General features: G+C 40.4%; 1 protein-coding gene across 1 annotated transcript in view; it reads right to left on the minus strand.

Moving 5' to 3' along the window:
• DHRS1 (dehydrogenase/reductase 1) overlaps positions 1–15,797 on the minus strand; it is a gene marked incomplete in the record, with an annotated part of 470,204 nt that overhangs the window by 243,243 nt on the left and 211,164 nt on the right.

Genomic DNA, 15,797 nt, shown 5'->3' on the forward strand with positions numbered 1-15,797 from the left:
CTTTACTGAATTATCACCTATGACATAGGCTAGCATACATTTATACAACAGAAAACGAACCATACTAACATGTTCGCAGTTACAAACATTATACATCACATAAGTGCTTTCATACAATTCTCATCAATCCAACATTACAAAAATTGCTGAACTTCTGCCTTCTCAAACTTCACTCATCCTTCAAAACATTACTCTGCATGTATTGTTCCCCAATTTCCATTTTTCTGTGTAGTTTGCTTCTAATCTTTTCTATACATCCAACTTCCATTTTTCTCCTCTTACAATATTCACTACTTCAAGTGCGGTTGATTTAGACTTTGATTTCCATTTTCTAGTAGCTGCTTTTCTGGTGGCCACCAGAACTGCGCTTAATTAGGCCTTAGACAATTCAGATCCTGCATGCCAGCTCAAAAATATAATCTCGTTAGTTACATCCATTTGCTCACCCAATATTTCTGGCAGAGTACCCTGCAGGGAATTTTTAAAATATGTTAACTCATTACACTTCCAAAACATATATTTGCCAGTTGCCACTTTCTTCTCCATCACACCTCCAACATTTACCATCTACTGGAGGAAAAATTCTTTGGAGTCTGCTTAGGGTATAAAATACCTATGCAAACACTTACAAGGAAAACTTCTACATCATCTACTCTTTGTTGCATACTTGGGAGGCATACATATGTCTTCCCATTGTTTCCTTGTGAATTGCTTATCCAACCTTTCTTCCCAGTCTTTTTAACCTCCTCTGACTGATTCCTATAGTTACCATGCAATAGTTTATATGCCTTATTAATTATTACTTTTTAAGAGCAACTTCTGTTCAAGATTCAGCTAAAAACTACCAGAGCAGGTCTTGCACTTAGAATTCTCCTTTCCCTTTTTCTTTCCCAATACACTGATGACACTCCCTGATAGGAAAGGCAGTTTGTAGCCTGCAGTCCAAATATCTTTTTGGCCTCTTTCCATTCTATTACCTTTCCCTCTCTAGTTACTGCAGTTAATATTGGCCTTCACTATATCTTGCAACATCTTGACAACCTAGGGACATATGCAAGGATTCTATCTGTGGACTTCAGCTCTGCATTTAATACAATAATTCCAGAACTTATTCACTTACAACTCTCCCAGTTTTCCATTCCTGCTTCCACCTGTCAGTGGATCACCAGTTTTCTAACTAATAGGAAACAGCAGGCGAAAAGTACAGTTGTGTACACTTACCATAAATGTAGATGTTAGAGTGTATTCACAGTTGCAAGTCCTAACCAATGGGCTATCCGGCTCCCAGTAGCCCTTGACTGGCCAGAATACCAAAGGTAAATAAAAATGACGCCAGCTGTCATCGGTTGTAAAGGACGTCAGGGCGTCCGATACAAAAGGAGGCAGCCGACGTCACTTCCTCAGTCTTTCTTGCCATAACAGTCAGAAGCCCCCAGAAAACAAGGCTTAAACCAAATTTAGCCTACCCCCTTAGGAAAAGAGAAAAAGGAGGGAGGCAAAGCAGGATTACAACAGTGAATACACTTGAACATCTACATTTATGGTAAGTGTACACAACTGTACTATGGTCATCGTGTTTCACTGTTGCAGTCCTAACCATTGGGTTGATTACCAAAGCCCAGAGAAAAGGGAAGAGGAACCAACAGAATCAAGGATTAGAGATAATGCCCTGTAGAACAGCAGTGGCAAACCCTGCCCTGGCTTTTGAAAACAAAGGCAAATTATAATGCGTTGTGAAAGTGTGAATAGAAGACCATGTGGCAGCTTCCAAAAAGTCTTTAGTAGGGACACCCCTTAAAAAGGCTGCAGAAGTGAAAGCTGCTCTAGTTAAGTGGGTCCTAACCACTTGAGGAGGAACCTTGCTATGAAAGGAATAATTAAATATAATACAATGAGCAATCCATTTAGAAATGGTTTGCTTAGAAATAGCCTTGCCCTGGGCTCCAGGGGCAAAGCTGACAAATAGCTGAGTTGATTTCCGAAGGTCTTTAGTCCTGTCCAGGTAAAACCTGAGCTGTCTATGCACATCAAGAGAGTGTAGGATCCTCTCACCTCTATTTCGAGGATTAGGAAAAAAGGTAGGAAAGTGTATGGCCTTATTAAGAGTCAGGCGAGAAACCACCTTAGGCATAAAGGAGGGGTTGGTTCTCAGAGAGACCCTATCTGCATGGAAAATAAGGAAGGGCTCCACAGCCATCAAAGTCTGCAGCTCCAAAACCCTCCTTGCTGAAGTTATAGCCAAGAGGAAGGCAGTCTTCTACGACAGAAACTTTAAATCTGCATTGGCAGCTAGCTCAAAAGGAGGAAGAGTAAGTTTCTCTAGAACAAAATTAAGATCCCAGGCTGGAGTAGGCACCCTTCTGGGAGGTTTTAAGTTGCAAGCACCTCTGAGAAACATTTTCATCAGAGGATGAGAGAAAATGGGTTGTTCAAAAGAACAATGAGCAGAAATAGCTGAAGCATGGATCTTGATAGAGGAAAAAAGAAAGGCCACCCCGTAGCAAATCAGCCAGGTATTCCAGGATCAGAGGACGGGTAGGCTGAGAAGAAGATTTCCCTCTAGCCTGCATCCAAAGATAGAATCTTTCCCATTTGCCAGCATAAGACTTCCTAGTGCAAGGCGTCCTGGCCTCCTTCAGCACATCAACCACCTGCTGGGACCTCGAAGAAGAACAGGATGGATTCATACAATGAGCCAAGCTGACAAATGGAGAGACTGAAGATGAGGATGAAGAACGTTTCCCCCTTCCTGAACCAAAAGATCTGGCCTCAGAGGAAGATGCCAAGGAGGAAACTGGGAGAGACTGCAAAGCAGTGGATACCAATGTTGCTTGGGCCAGTCCGGAGCTATGAGAATAGTCCATGGTCGTTCGGCCCTGATCTTCAATAATACTTTGGGAACAACAGGAAGATGAGGGAAGGCATAAACTGACAGCAGCGTCCAAGGGAAGGACAGAGCATCCACTCTCCAGGCTCTGCTGTGATGCTGCCTGGTGCAAAAAGAGGTAGACGATGGTTGTCTGGAGAGGAGAAGAGATCCACTTGAGGAGTGCCCCAAAAATGAATGATGCTGTAAAAAAAAAACTGCTCTGTTCAGCTGCCACTCGTGAGGATGCAGGGTCTGTCTGCTCAACTGCTCTGCCAAAAGATTAAGCCTTCCTGGAAGAAACTGAGTTAGGAGATGCAAGCCCAGGAATGCTGCCTTGGACCAAAGACTCATGCTCTGTCTGCACAGGAGGTAAGAATGAATCCCTCCCTGCTTGCTGTTGTACCACAGGACTGTGGTGTTTCTGTCCTGACAAGAGGGGTCCCTGGAGAAAGAAGATGCTTGAAAGCTAGTAAAGCCTGCTGGACTGCCCTCAACTCCTTTAAATGTATGTGCAGGTGCATCTGCTGAGCATTCCAACTTCCCTGTATGCATCTGCCATCCAGGTGAGCTCCCCAGGCATAGTCCAATGCATCTGTGGTAAGAACTTGAGTGGCCGGGAATGGGCGAAAAGGCATGCCTGTGTTCTGTAGACAGGCTGTTGCCCATCAAAGAAACTCTGTCTGCAGACATGGAAGCAGAGGAATTATCACATCCAGGTCCAGTGTGTGGTGACACCAAGTGTTCCTGAGGTACCACTGCAATTTCCTCATAAGCAGTTTTGCATATGGAATCATGAGAATGCAAGAGGCCATGAATCCCAGATCTTGCAGGTATTTCCTTGCATGGAGCTGGGACAGGCTTGCCAAGTCTTTGAAGTAAACTGAAAGAGTTGTCTGCTTCTTCTGGGTGAGATATATCATCTGGGTGGCTGTGTTCAGACTCGCTCCCAGGAATGTAATCTCTTTGGATGGCACCATTTTCTTTTTTTTCACGTTGAGAGTGTAACCCAGGGAAGAGAGAAGAGTCTTTACAAATTCTAGATCCTTTAGCAGCTGTTCCTGAGAATTTGCTTGAATTAGACAGTTGTCCAAGTATGGATAAATCTGAATTTTCTTTTGCCTGCAAAAAGCAATGACTGGAGCCAGGCACTTTGTGAAAACTCTAGGTTCATAGGTTGGTACTAGGCTATCGGCCCTAAGGCCTATGCAAGCCTAGCCATAACAATTCCCTGGAAATTCTTTCCCACAATATTTACTTCTCTGGGCCCCTGTCTAGCAGGGCGACTGACATGATCCCCATCTTGGAGCAGTAGATAAGCCAAAGGGCAGCGCAGAGAATTGATAATGTTGCCTACCCACCCTGAAACTAAGGTATTGCCTGCAACTTTCCCCCCTTTAAGAGATGTGCAGATAAGCATCTTTGAGATCCAATGTTACCAGCCAGGAATCCTTTTCTAACATTGGCAATAACTGATGCAGAGTGTGTGAGCATTTTGAACTACGGAATGATCAAGAACGTGTTCAGGATGGATAGATCCAGGATAGGACGCCAGGTGCCTTCTTTTTTTGGAACTAGGAAAAGTCTGGAATAGAATTCCTGGCCTACCTGCTGAGCAGGAATTGATTCTATTGCACCCAGATGTAAGAGAGACAAAATTTGCTTTTCTACTTCTGCCCTTTGGTTTGGAGGAGCGTCCGGGAATCCTTTGGGCATTGGAAAGGTGTGGAAAGAAAACTTGTGCCCCAGGGATACAGTTCTGAGTACCCATTTGTCCGTGATGGTGGCCCAAACATTTGCAAACAGGGCCAATCTTACCCCTAAAGGACTCTCCGGCAGGCAAGAACAGGCAGACGTTGGACAGAGTCATTGAGAATGTTTACACTGAGATGCAGGTTTAGAACTTCTCGCCTTGGAAGAGGAAGCCTGCCAATGCTTAGACCTTTGAGGGGTAGCCCCCTAGAAGATTTGTAACCTCTAGTCCTAGAACGGCTATGTCTGCTAGTATCAGGGAATGCACAACTCTTAGAATGGCAATTCCTGCTAAAGCGAGGAGGCTGAACTTACAGAAAGTCTTTAACTGTCTGCGAAGACTTGGCCATGTCTTCCATCTTCTTGAGCACTTCCTCTGCTTTGCTGCCAAAAAGACTGTCCTTATGGAAAGGTACATCTAAAAGCTTAGCTTAACAGGCTCGCTCTGGTAGGGGATGCTCCCTGAGCAAAGCATGCCTTCTAATAATACAGCCAGTAGCTGTAGCCCTACAGGAGGCTTTTAGAATGTCAAAGCCACAATGTAAAGAATGCTTATTGACTACACTGGCAGAATTCAGCAAATCCTGCATATCCTTACGCTCCGCTAACTGAGGCACACCTGCTATCCTAGATTTAATAGCTTCCAAGGTGTGTTGCTGGTACTTCATCATATGAAAAAGACAATTAGTAGACCTAATAGCAAAAGTGCCAGAGGTATTAACCTTTTTACCCACCTATCTAGGTTCCTGGATTCCCTGTCAGAAGGAACAGGATTTTAAGTAACAGTGGCTTTAACTCCTTTAGGGCCTTCAGAAATAACCTCTGGATCAGCCAACGGATTCCTGAAAAGAAACAAATGAAAATCAGGAACTCTATAGTACCTGTCAGCTTTCCTGGGAGCAGGAGGAACCGAATTTGGAGTCAAGGAATTTTCCAGAAAAACATCATCAACCACTTCCAGCACAGGAGGAATAGCCAAAGGCTTATGCTGAGGCAAATCCAAAAACTCCCTAATCCTTTTCTTAGAAAGGGGGTAATCCTGACTTTCCCAATTAAAATGTTCCCTGAGAGTATTTTAAGTATCACCAAAAGAGAAATCTTCTGGAGGAGAAGTAGAAGGGATGGACTCCTCTGCATCTGAATCCTCAAAAGGAGAGAAAGTTTGAAAAACTTCTTCACCCACAAAAATACTAGAAGTATCCGAACCTGAAAAGGACAAAGCCTTAGGAGAGACATCCCTACACCTTTTTGAAGGAGGAGGCTGTGAACCCCTAATAAGAGTCAAAAGATCATCAGCCATTTTAACTATTTGAGAATGAGGGGAACGAGAGGAAACTGGAGCCTGCTTCTTCGCAGGCTCACGACCAGAAGATCTACCTGTAAGTCTAAAGGACTCAGGAGGCTTTGCAACCGCCAAAGATGCAGCTGAAGTCTTCGAGCTTGCTGTGTGAACGAAGAACTGAGATCTCGGACACCGAAGTCAGCTTCATGGCTCCGGATCCAGCTGAAGAGGCAACAAGTGGAAGGGTCAGAAGGCAAAATGGACACCAAAGGCCTGGGGACCTCAGAAATGGTCTCAACCAAGGCCTGAGGTTGAAAATCTGTGGGCTGCAGGGGCTGCAAAGGCGCCTCACTAGCTACCGCATGACTAACGACCAACCTAACATCATCCGAGGACTTGACCTTCAGAAGCCTGTCACGGTCCTTATCTGAAGCCTGAAGACCAGCGGATGCCATACCAACAAACTTAGGCCAAACTCCAAAATGATTAGCTAAAAGCTTAGCCCAACAACAAATAGTACGTGGATTAAAGGAAGCACAAAGATCACAATTAGGAACATCGTGGTCAAGGCCTAAACAAATAATACAAAAGGAATGAAAATCTCTAAGGGGAATCTGCTTTCAACAGGTAAGACAATTATTAACCTTTTCTGACATTCGTTAAGGCAACAAAAGAGGATCCCCAACGGGGTACTTAGCTGTAGTTGACTTCAACTTCGTAGTAGGAAACACAAAAGGTAAACTGCTGACCAGCACTTGTGCAAGAAATGCTTCTGCTTTGGGCTCCGCAGCAAGGAAGACTGAGGAAGTGACGTTGGCTGCCACCTTTTGTATCGGATGCCCTGACGTCCTTTACAACCTACGACAGCTGACGTCATTTTTACTTACCTTTGGTATTCTGGCCGAACGAGGGCTACCAGGAGCCAGATAACCCATTGGTTAGGACTGCAACAGTGAAACATGATGAACATCTGGGGAAATTTACATTTAGCTATTGCATAATCAATACAGGTGCCCCCAACCCCCCCCCAGGGGATGTGTGCTCTCCCCATTGCTATTCTCTCTGTACACTAATGACTGCACCTCTTAAGGACCCCTCTGTCAAACGTATTAAATATGCAGATGATACAACTATCATCAGGCTCATCAGGGAGGTGATGAGTCTGCATATAGACAGGAGGTTGAGCAGCTGGCCCTTTGGTGTAGTCAGAATAATCTGGAACTGAACACTCTTAAAACTGTGGAGATGACAGTGGACTTTAGGAGTGGTACTACAATATTAACCCCCCCCCTTATATTTAATACTGCTCTGTGTCAGTTGTGGAATCCTTCAAGTTTCTGGGATCTATAATCTCCCGGGACTTGAAGTGGGAGACCAATGTAGGGTCCATCATAAAAAAAGGCACGGCGGCGAATGTACTTTCTGTGACAGCTAAGGAAGTTCAACCTATCACAGGAACTGTTGATTCAGTTCTATACAGCAGTCATTCAGTCTGTTCTCAGCTCATGCATAACAGTGTGGTTTGGATCGTTTTCTAATCATGACAAAAATAGGTTACATCGAATAGTCAGGTCTGCCAAAAATATTATTGTTGCTAGTTTGCCCTCCTTACAGGACCTATACTATTCCAGAATCATGAAAAGGGCAGGGAAGATCATGACCGAACCTTCACATCCAGGCCACCATATTTTTGAACTATTACCATCAGCCAGGCATTATAGATTAATATGCACCAAAACAAGCAGATATAAGAAAAGTTTTTTTCCACAGGCCAACAAGTTCATAAACGGTTAACTCAGCTTATTAGGTTGGAGTATTCTTTTTGCCAAGCCTCCCAGGATTCTGCAGTATTGTTTACATATTAACACTTGTTTCTTTCAGGGCTTATTTCAGTATTTCTTGCACTGACTTGCACTTTGCAGCTTGTACATGTGTGTGTGTGTGTGTGTATATATACATATGTATATATATATATATATATATATATATATATATATATATATATATATATATATATACTTTTTTGTCTTGTTCTTAATAGTTGCATGTATGTGGAGAGTGACTGAAACCAGAGTCAAATTCCTTGTGTGTGTGCATATTTGGCCAGAAAGTGCGGTTCTGATTTTTTCCCGATACACTGGTTCCCTTTTTCTCTAGTAAATTCCAGCCTCTTCTTGCCCATTTTCTGTACCCCAATTTGCAGTCATAGCTATCGGCAGAATCTCCTTTCTACATTCTTGCATTAGCTTAGTGTTTAGAATACTTTCTGCTACTTTATGAATATAATACTCTGAATGGCTGCTGTTCTCCATAAGGATCTGCATCCAAATCCCATTCACTCCATATTTCTTGAAAATATCCCCCCTGCTTCATCATCAATTTCTATTTGAATTATAAAAATATCCCCCGTGCTTCATCATCAATTTCCATTTGAATTATAGCTTTCTGCTTGTGTTAAGTGTGTGTATGAGCTTTACCTGTGTAGCTCAAAAATATCCCTTCAAATCAGATAATCCTAAACCACTTTAATCTATTGCAAGGATCAACTTATCCCACTTGACCCTTGCCCTCTTCCCCTCCTACGTAAAATCCTTCAGCTCTATTAATTACTGTCTACAACTTCTGCTCTGGTTGATAAAAATATGCCTAATCTGTATATAAAAACTAAAAAGACTAAAATGTTTCACTGTTTGAATCTTGCTATCCATATCCATAAACATGAGCTTTCTATTCCACATATCCTTCCCTGCCATAACATAATCTTTTTTAACCCATACTCAAATACTTAATTTTATTATGTCCCCATAAACATGAGTATTGTTGAAAAAAATCACTTGTGGGTATATAGTTTACAGCTGTAGCCTTTGTTTTGTCAACATTAATTTTACATCCAGTACCTTTCTGGTTTTATCAGGTACAAAATAATATCACCTGCAAATAAAGCCAACTTTTCTTTATTACCATACCAATTATATCCTTGAATTTCTGAGTCCCTTATTTTCTTTGCCAATAGCTATACGTATATTACAAATAACACAGGGGAAAGAGGCCTCCTCTGCCTGATTTCTCTGTTCAAGCACAACTTATCAGATAGGAACCTTTCCACTTTAATTTTTGCCTCCGATTCCTCATATATCCTCCTTAACAACCTTATTATTGTATCGGGGAATATAAATGCTTTCATTGTCCTACTGATACAATCTCAGTTACTCTGTCTTTTCTTAAATTCTGCTTCCCTCTGGGTCATCTTTTTACTAATGTTGTTAAATGTTTGCCCCCTCCACAAAACTGCACTGATCCATATCTATCAATTTTGGCAACACCTTTGCCATTGTTTAAGCTGTTACAAACACTTTATAATCATGATTTAACATTGAAATTGGCCTATAAGAAGCTGAATCTGATGGGTCTTTACAGTCTTTAGGTATTACAGCCACCACAACTTTCTTCCAGGATGTTGGTACTTCCCACCTTTTAAAATACACTTCCAGATCTTTATTACTCTCTTCCCTCCTAGCTTCCAAACCTCCACAGGAATCTTATATATTCCTGGAGAACTTCCTGCAGATTGATTATACGTCACCATTTTTATCTCATCTCCTCTTATCGTATCTGTTAATTGATGAGCCTCATCTATCTCGAACCTTGTCAAACTTAAGTCTTCCATAAATATTTCCATTTACAGTTTTTCCTGATTTCCACATTCTTCTGCTTTATACAAATTTTTATAAAATTTCTGAAATATTTCTAATATTTCTACAGGATTTCTAGTTATTTTTCTTGTTATAGGCTCCTTAAGTTTGACAATAACTCTTTCTTATTTTCTGTTGAGTAAGTCACTGTGCTAAGAGTTGTTGCTCTCTAGAGTTATTAACAAAAAACAGTTGCTCAACAGCAATCTTTCTAAACTCATGCAAGTTATCCAAATGTTCCCTTATTTTCTCTTCTGCACTCTACAGTCGTGTCTGTTCTTGTTATGTGAGATTCCTCATATTCAGCAATACCTTTGTCAACCCCTATAAAGAATTCTTGTTGCTTCTTAACCATATCTGTTTTTCTTTTATTTCTAACCTATTTTTAAACTCCACTTTCATTTTACCCCACTCACTAACTATAACTACTGAAGAAATTTCTATCTTCCTTAATATTTCTCAAATAATCTCCACTATCCATTCCTTAAATTCTTCTCTTTTTAACAGGTAAGTGAAGAAGCACTAATGCTTTTTACTTCATTACTCTGCATTTTTATCTTAGTTGTTATTGGCATACGATTAGTAATAGTTATTGAATGTGTGTCAAAGCTTTACAATTAAATGCACGTTTACGTGAAAAATAGTTTTTGTGTAGTCTAGCCCAGTTATTGTACCTTGGGGAATAAGATGCAAGTTCTCTCCAGTTCTTACTACTGAATTCATGTTTTCCATACTAAATATTTTCATAACTTCCTTCAGAAATCTACCCTCTTTTGTTATATTGTCCCTTCTAGGTGTCCAGATACAGCCTCACTGCTGCAAATCAAGTTCCAGTCCCCAACTATATGTAATATTCCCTGCTGAAAGCGGATTATTTCTCCAGAAATTTCTTAAGCTCCATTATAGCAGTAAGTAATCCTCCTCCCTTGCCAGTAGCCCCTAAAATACCTTGGCTGTTTTAGTTTTCATTACTCAGTGTGATAATTTATTCCAACAAGCCACCTCATTCTCTCTCTGTGAAGAAATATGCCGGCTAAACTATTTCATTTAATCTGATGAAGATCCCTTCTATTACTCATCATGTCATTCCTGTCTTAATCCAACTGCATATCTTCCTCCAGTGCCTTGTATACAAACATCACGTTCCATCTCTCCTATTTTCCAGTGAAGAGGTCAAGTTTCATGAGCATGTCTTCATACATCAAATCATCTGTGTCCCTTACTATCTTCACAGCATTCTACTCCCATCGTAGCAGTGTGATCTTTCTGGGATTTTCAGTCCATTCCCTGGGGGATATACCTCACATCAAAGTTTCATTCTCAAGAGGAGGAACACAGGACACATGGAAGGAGTGATGTGAAGATACCACCTCTCAAGGCTGTGGTTTCCAATCTCATCAGATCTCTCAACACTTTGCTGCACTGGATTGTTCCTTTCCCCTTTTCGTCACCAACATGTGAATTGATGTAATTTTCCATAAACCATGGGAGGTCAGAGCTGAACATATTATACAGTGGTGGCCCAATAATCGCTCTATATGAAACACTACTTCTGGTCCATTTCCTAAGAGCTATGCCCAAATATCACTGTCTGCTTATTAGCACCCAATCATTTTTTTCAGCTACACATGCAGTCTGCTACATACACCTCCTTAATTCTTTAAGGAGCCTATAACATGGGGATGAATCAAAACATTTGCAGATGCTCAAAGAGATCATATCCACAAGGTTAGCTTATCTCCATGGGAACCCAGTCACAGAAATTTTACATTTATTTATTTTACATTTGTTGACCGGGCTAGTCTAGCTGGACATATTTCCATTTTCAGTAGAGGCCCGAGGAGAAAAGCTCCACAGAAGTAAAAGATGTATACATACATAAAAATCAAACATAGATGATAAACCATTTAGGAAAAGGTTAGTAAAAACAGCACAAATTCCAAAAATCTTCAAATAAGTTAGTCTAAAATTAAATACTTAGTACCACACACAGAGAAATTCCATACAACATCATACAGGAAATTAAACATACTTAGAGATCAGGATGCAAAGATAATAAGTAAAGAAAGTGGAACAATAGGAGTGGGGTAGGGAGAAAAGGGCAAGAGGTGGAGAAAATAGGTTAAGAAAGTTAGCAGGGAAAGAAGCAGGGTGGGGATGAAAAGGGAGAAGAGAAAAGATAAGAGGAGAAAAGTGTAATAGAAGAGTAAGAGAGATGGTTTGAGATAAGAAGTAGTAGTGCAAGGGTAATCAGGTTTACTACAAGGTTAATCAGGTTTACTACAGGAACAAAGCCAGTGGTTTTGGAGGTGTCGATTTAATGTTTTGTTTGAAAAGAGGCAGTGAAGAAATCATTGTTATGCTAGTAGGTAACAAATTCCATTTAGTACCAACAGAATTGGTGAAGAGGGAGTTACCAGCAGTATTATTAGATTTTATAGAAGTAGTCAATAGTTTACTTGAAGAGCGGAGAGAGTTAAGATTGCTATAAGGGATTAAGAGTTGTGAGAGTACAGGAGTGTTATTTGGTTGGTGCAGTATTTTATGGGCCAGAATGAGTTGATGGATAGTAAGATAGTTTTGAATTTCAAACCAGCCTAGTTGTTTCAAGTTAAGACAATGATGGGTTCTATAGGGTTACCAGTAGCCGAAAGCAATACTATTGTAGCAGCTGGCTAATTTGTTAAGGTTGTTTTTCTTGAGGTTTGTAAAGATGGGTGAGGCATAAAGAAGAGTAGACATAAGATGGGAATGAGCAATCTTAGTTCTAGTAGCTGGTGTAAGAAATGGTCTAATTCGATACAAAGATCCTATTTTTCTGTTGACTAGTTTTATGGAATTGTTAATGTGTTGGTCAAAAGAGAGATTATTATCAATGGTAATACCTAACAGTTTAGTTGTAGTGTCAGGTGAGATGACAGTAGCACTGTTAGAGGAGATATTAAAGTTTAAGGGTGAGGACCTGGAAGTGGGGGTAAAGAGAAGAAGTTTAGTTTTTTTGGCATTTAGTAAGAGGAGACGACTGGAGAACCATGTTTCTACAGTATTAAAGACATTTTGATGCGTGAGATTAGTTCTGAAGTAGAAGATGCTGAGCAGATGAGTGTAGAATCATCAGCATATTGAATACATGTAGCTTGAGGGATTGTTGTTTGCAGATCATTAATGAAGAGGGAAAAAAGAAGTGGGCCAAGGATAGAGCCTTGAGGAACTCCAATGGAAACAGGCAAGTAAGAGGAAATATGGTTATCCCATAGAACTGCCTGTTTTCTATTTGTGAAATAGGAATTGAACCATGTAATGGCTGAGGAATCGAAAGAGAGTGATTCAAGAGTCTTAAGTAATAAAGTGTGGTTCACCATATCAAATGCTTTAGAGAGGTCAATGAAGAGGGCAGAAGAGAGTAAGTTGTTATTACGGTTCTGATTAATGGTATCTACAAAGGAGAGCAAGGCAGTAGTAGTACTGTGATATGGCCTAAAACCATGTTGACAGTCTGCTATAATATTGTGGAGAGACAGATATTGTACAAGTTGATGATGAATACATTTTTCTAGAATTTTTGCCAAGGGTGAGAGGAGAGCAATTGGTCTATAATTTGAATAGTCATTGGAATTTCCACCTTTATGAAGTGGGATGATATGAGATGCTTTCCAGATATCAGGGATGATTTCTTCTTTGATGGTCCTATTTATGAGAATAGATATAGGATATCACGATAACTTTGGCAGCCTTTTGTAGAAATAGTGAAGGAGCTTGTCAGCAGAGCGGGTGCAAGGTTTTAGTTTAAGAAGGAGTCTATAAATGAACGTTGTAGAGATAGGTTGTAGTGAGAATTTAGAGGAGGTGTTAGTTATGTTGCTTGGTAGGCAGGAGTTGTTAGCATTTAGCTGTTTAGCTAGAGCTTGTATAGTATCAGTGAAGAAAGAGTTAAAAGCATCTGCAGTTTGTTGGGGGGAAACAGGGTCAGCATTGATTGGGGAAGGTGTTTTAGAGGTTCCTGGGGAGAGGAGCTTATTGACTGAGGACCAAAAGAGTTTAGAATTATTTAGGTGTTTTTGCTGTAGTTCAAGGTAGAATTTCTTTTTGTCAGCTATTACTGCCTTTTTAGTTAAATTTCTAAGCTGACGGAAGTGTAGAAGGTCAGGGTTGTTTCTGTGGGATCTCCATGATGGATTAAGTTAAGCTGAGAAAATCTGCCTATTCAGAATCCATGCTTCAGCTACTCGTGTATCTTTTTAGTCTTATTTCAAGACCATCTTTATCATTTTACTACCACAGTAGTCAGGTTCACTGGCTTAGAGTACCCTTGGCTGCATGTTGTTTCATCCCACCTCAGTTATTGTACCTTGGGGAATAAGATGCAAGTTCTCTCCAGTTCTTACTACTGAATTCATGTTTTCCATACTAAATATTTTCATAACTTCCTTCAGAAATCTACCCTCTTTTGTTATATTGTCCCTTCTAGGTGTCCAGATACAGCCTCACTGCTGCAAATCAAGTTCCAGTCCCCAACTATATGTAATATTCCCTGCTGAAAGCGGATTATTTCTCCAGAAATTTCTTAAGCTCCATTATAGCAGTAAGTAATCCTCCTCCCTTGCCAGTAGCCCCTAAAATACCTTGGCTGTTTTAGTTTTCATTACTCAGTGTGATAATTTATTCCAACAAGCCACCTCATTCTCTCTCTGTGAAGAAATATGCCGGCTAAACTATTTCATTTAATCTGATGAAGATCCCTTCTATTACTCATCATGTCATTCCTGTCTTAATCCAACTGCATATCTTCTTCCAGTGCCTTGTATACAAACATCACGCTCCATCTCTCCTATTTTCCAGTGAAGAGGTCAAGTTTCATGAGCATGTCTTCATACATCAAATCATCTGTGTCCCTTACTATCTTCACAGCATTCTACTCCCATCGTAGCAGTGTGATCTTTCTGGGATTTTCAGTCCATTCCCTGGGGGATATACCTCACATCAAAGTTTCATTCTCAAGAGGAGGAACACAGGACACATGGAAGGAGTGATGTGAAGATACCACCTCTCAAGGCTGTGGTTTCCAATCTCATCAGATCTCTCACCACACTTTGCTGCACTGGATTGTTCCTTTCCCCTTTTCGTCACAAACATGTGAATTGATGTAATTTTCCATAAACCATGGGAGGTCAGAGCTGAACATATTATACAGTGGTGGCCCAGTAATCGACCTATATGAAACACTACTTCTGGTCCATTTCCTAAGAGCTATGCCCAAATATCACTGTCTGCTTATTAGCACCCAATCATTTTTTTCAGCTACACATGCAGTCTGCTACATACACCTCCTTAATTCTTTAAGGAGCCTATAACATGGGGATGAATCAAAACATTTGCAGATGCTCAAAGAGATCATATCCACAAGGTTAGCTTATCTCCATGGGAACCCAGTCACAGAAATGGATTAAGTTAAGCTGAGAAAATCTGCCTATTCAGAATCCATGCTTCAGCTACTCGTGTATCTTTTTAGTCTTATTTCAAGACCATCTTCATCATTTTACTACCACAGTAGTCAGGTTCACTGGCTTAGAGTACCCTTGGCTGCATGTTGTTTCATCCCACTCCTCATCTATGGTACTCTGAGGCCACCGCTTACCTAACAGACCTGCTGATTAGTTCTTTCAGAGACTAAATCAGGGAAGTAAATACTGTGGGGAAAAAATAGCCAGGGAATTGTTATGGCTAGGCTTGTATAGGCCCTAGGGCCGATAGGCTAGTACCAACCTATGAACCTATGAGAACAGGTCTCTTATGCAATTTATTTATAATTACAGGACTTCTTCAGAATAATTTAAATAGGAAAACACCCAGCAATAAATACTCAATTCAACAGTTACACGATATTCAAATAAATTAACTCATTAAATAAGTAAAAAAAAAAAAAAAAAGATGATGTCAGTTACACTATTTAAACAAAGAAATGTATCCGTTTATAATTCAAGCTTTCACAGGGTCTCTCTCATTTTTACCCCTTTTTTAATATTTCCACCTCTCATATATCCCTGAACCCTATACAAGACAAAACAAAATGGACTTTATCACCTTGAAATAATTTTAAGTGCTTGCATAAGGTATTGTTCTCATTTTTTTATATAATAAAAAGTTCTACAATATGCTTTTTAAAGCATCTGGTAGTCATACAAATATGAAACACCTCACAATACCC

The sequence above is a fragment of the Protopterus annectens genome, chromosome 16.part0, assembly GCF_019279795.1.
Source record: "Protopterus annectens isolate FY-2018-M chromosome 16.part0, PAN1.0, whole genome shotgun sequence".
Classification (NCBI taxonomy): domain Eukaryota; kingdom Metazoa; phylum Chordata; order Ceratodontiformes; family Protopteridae; genus Protopterus; species Protopterus annectens.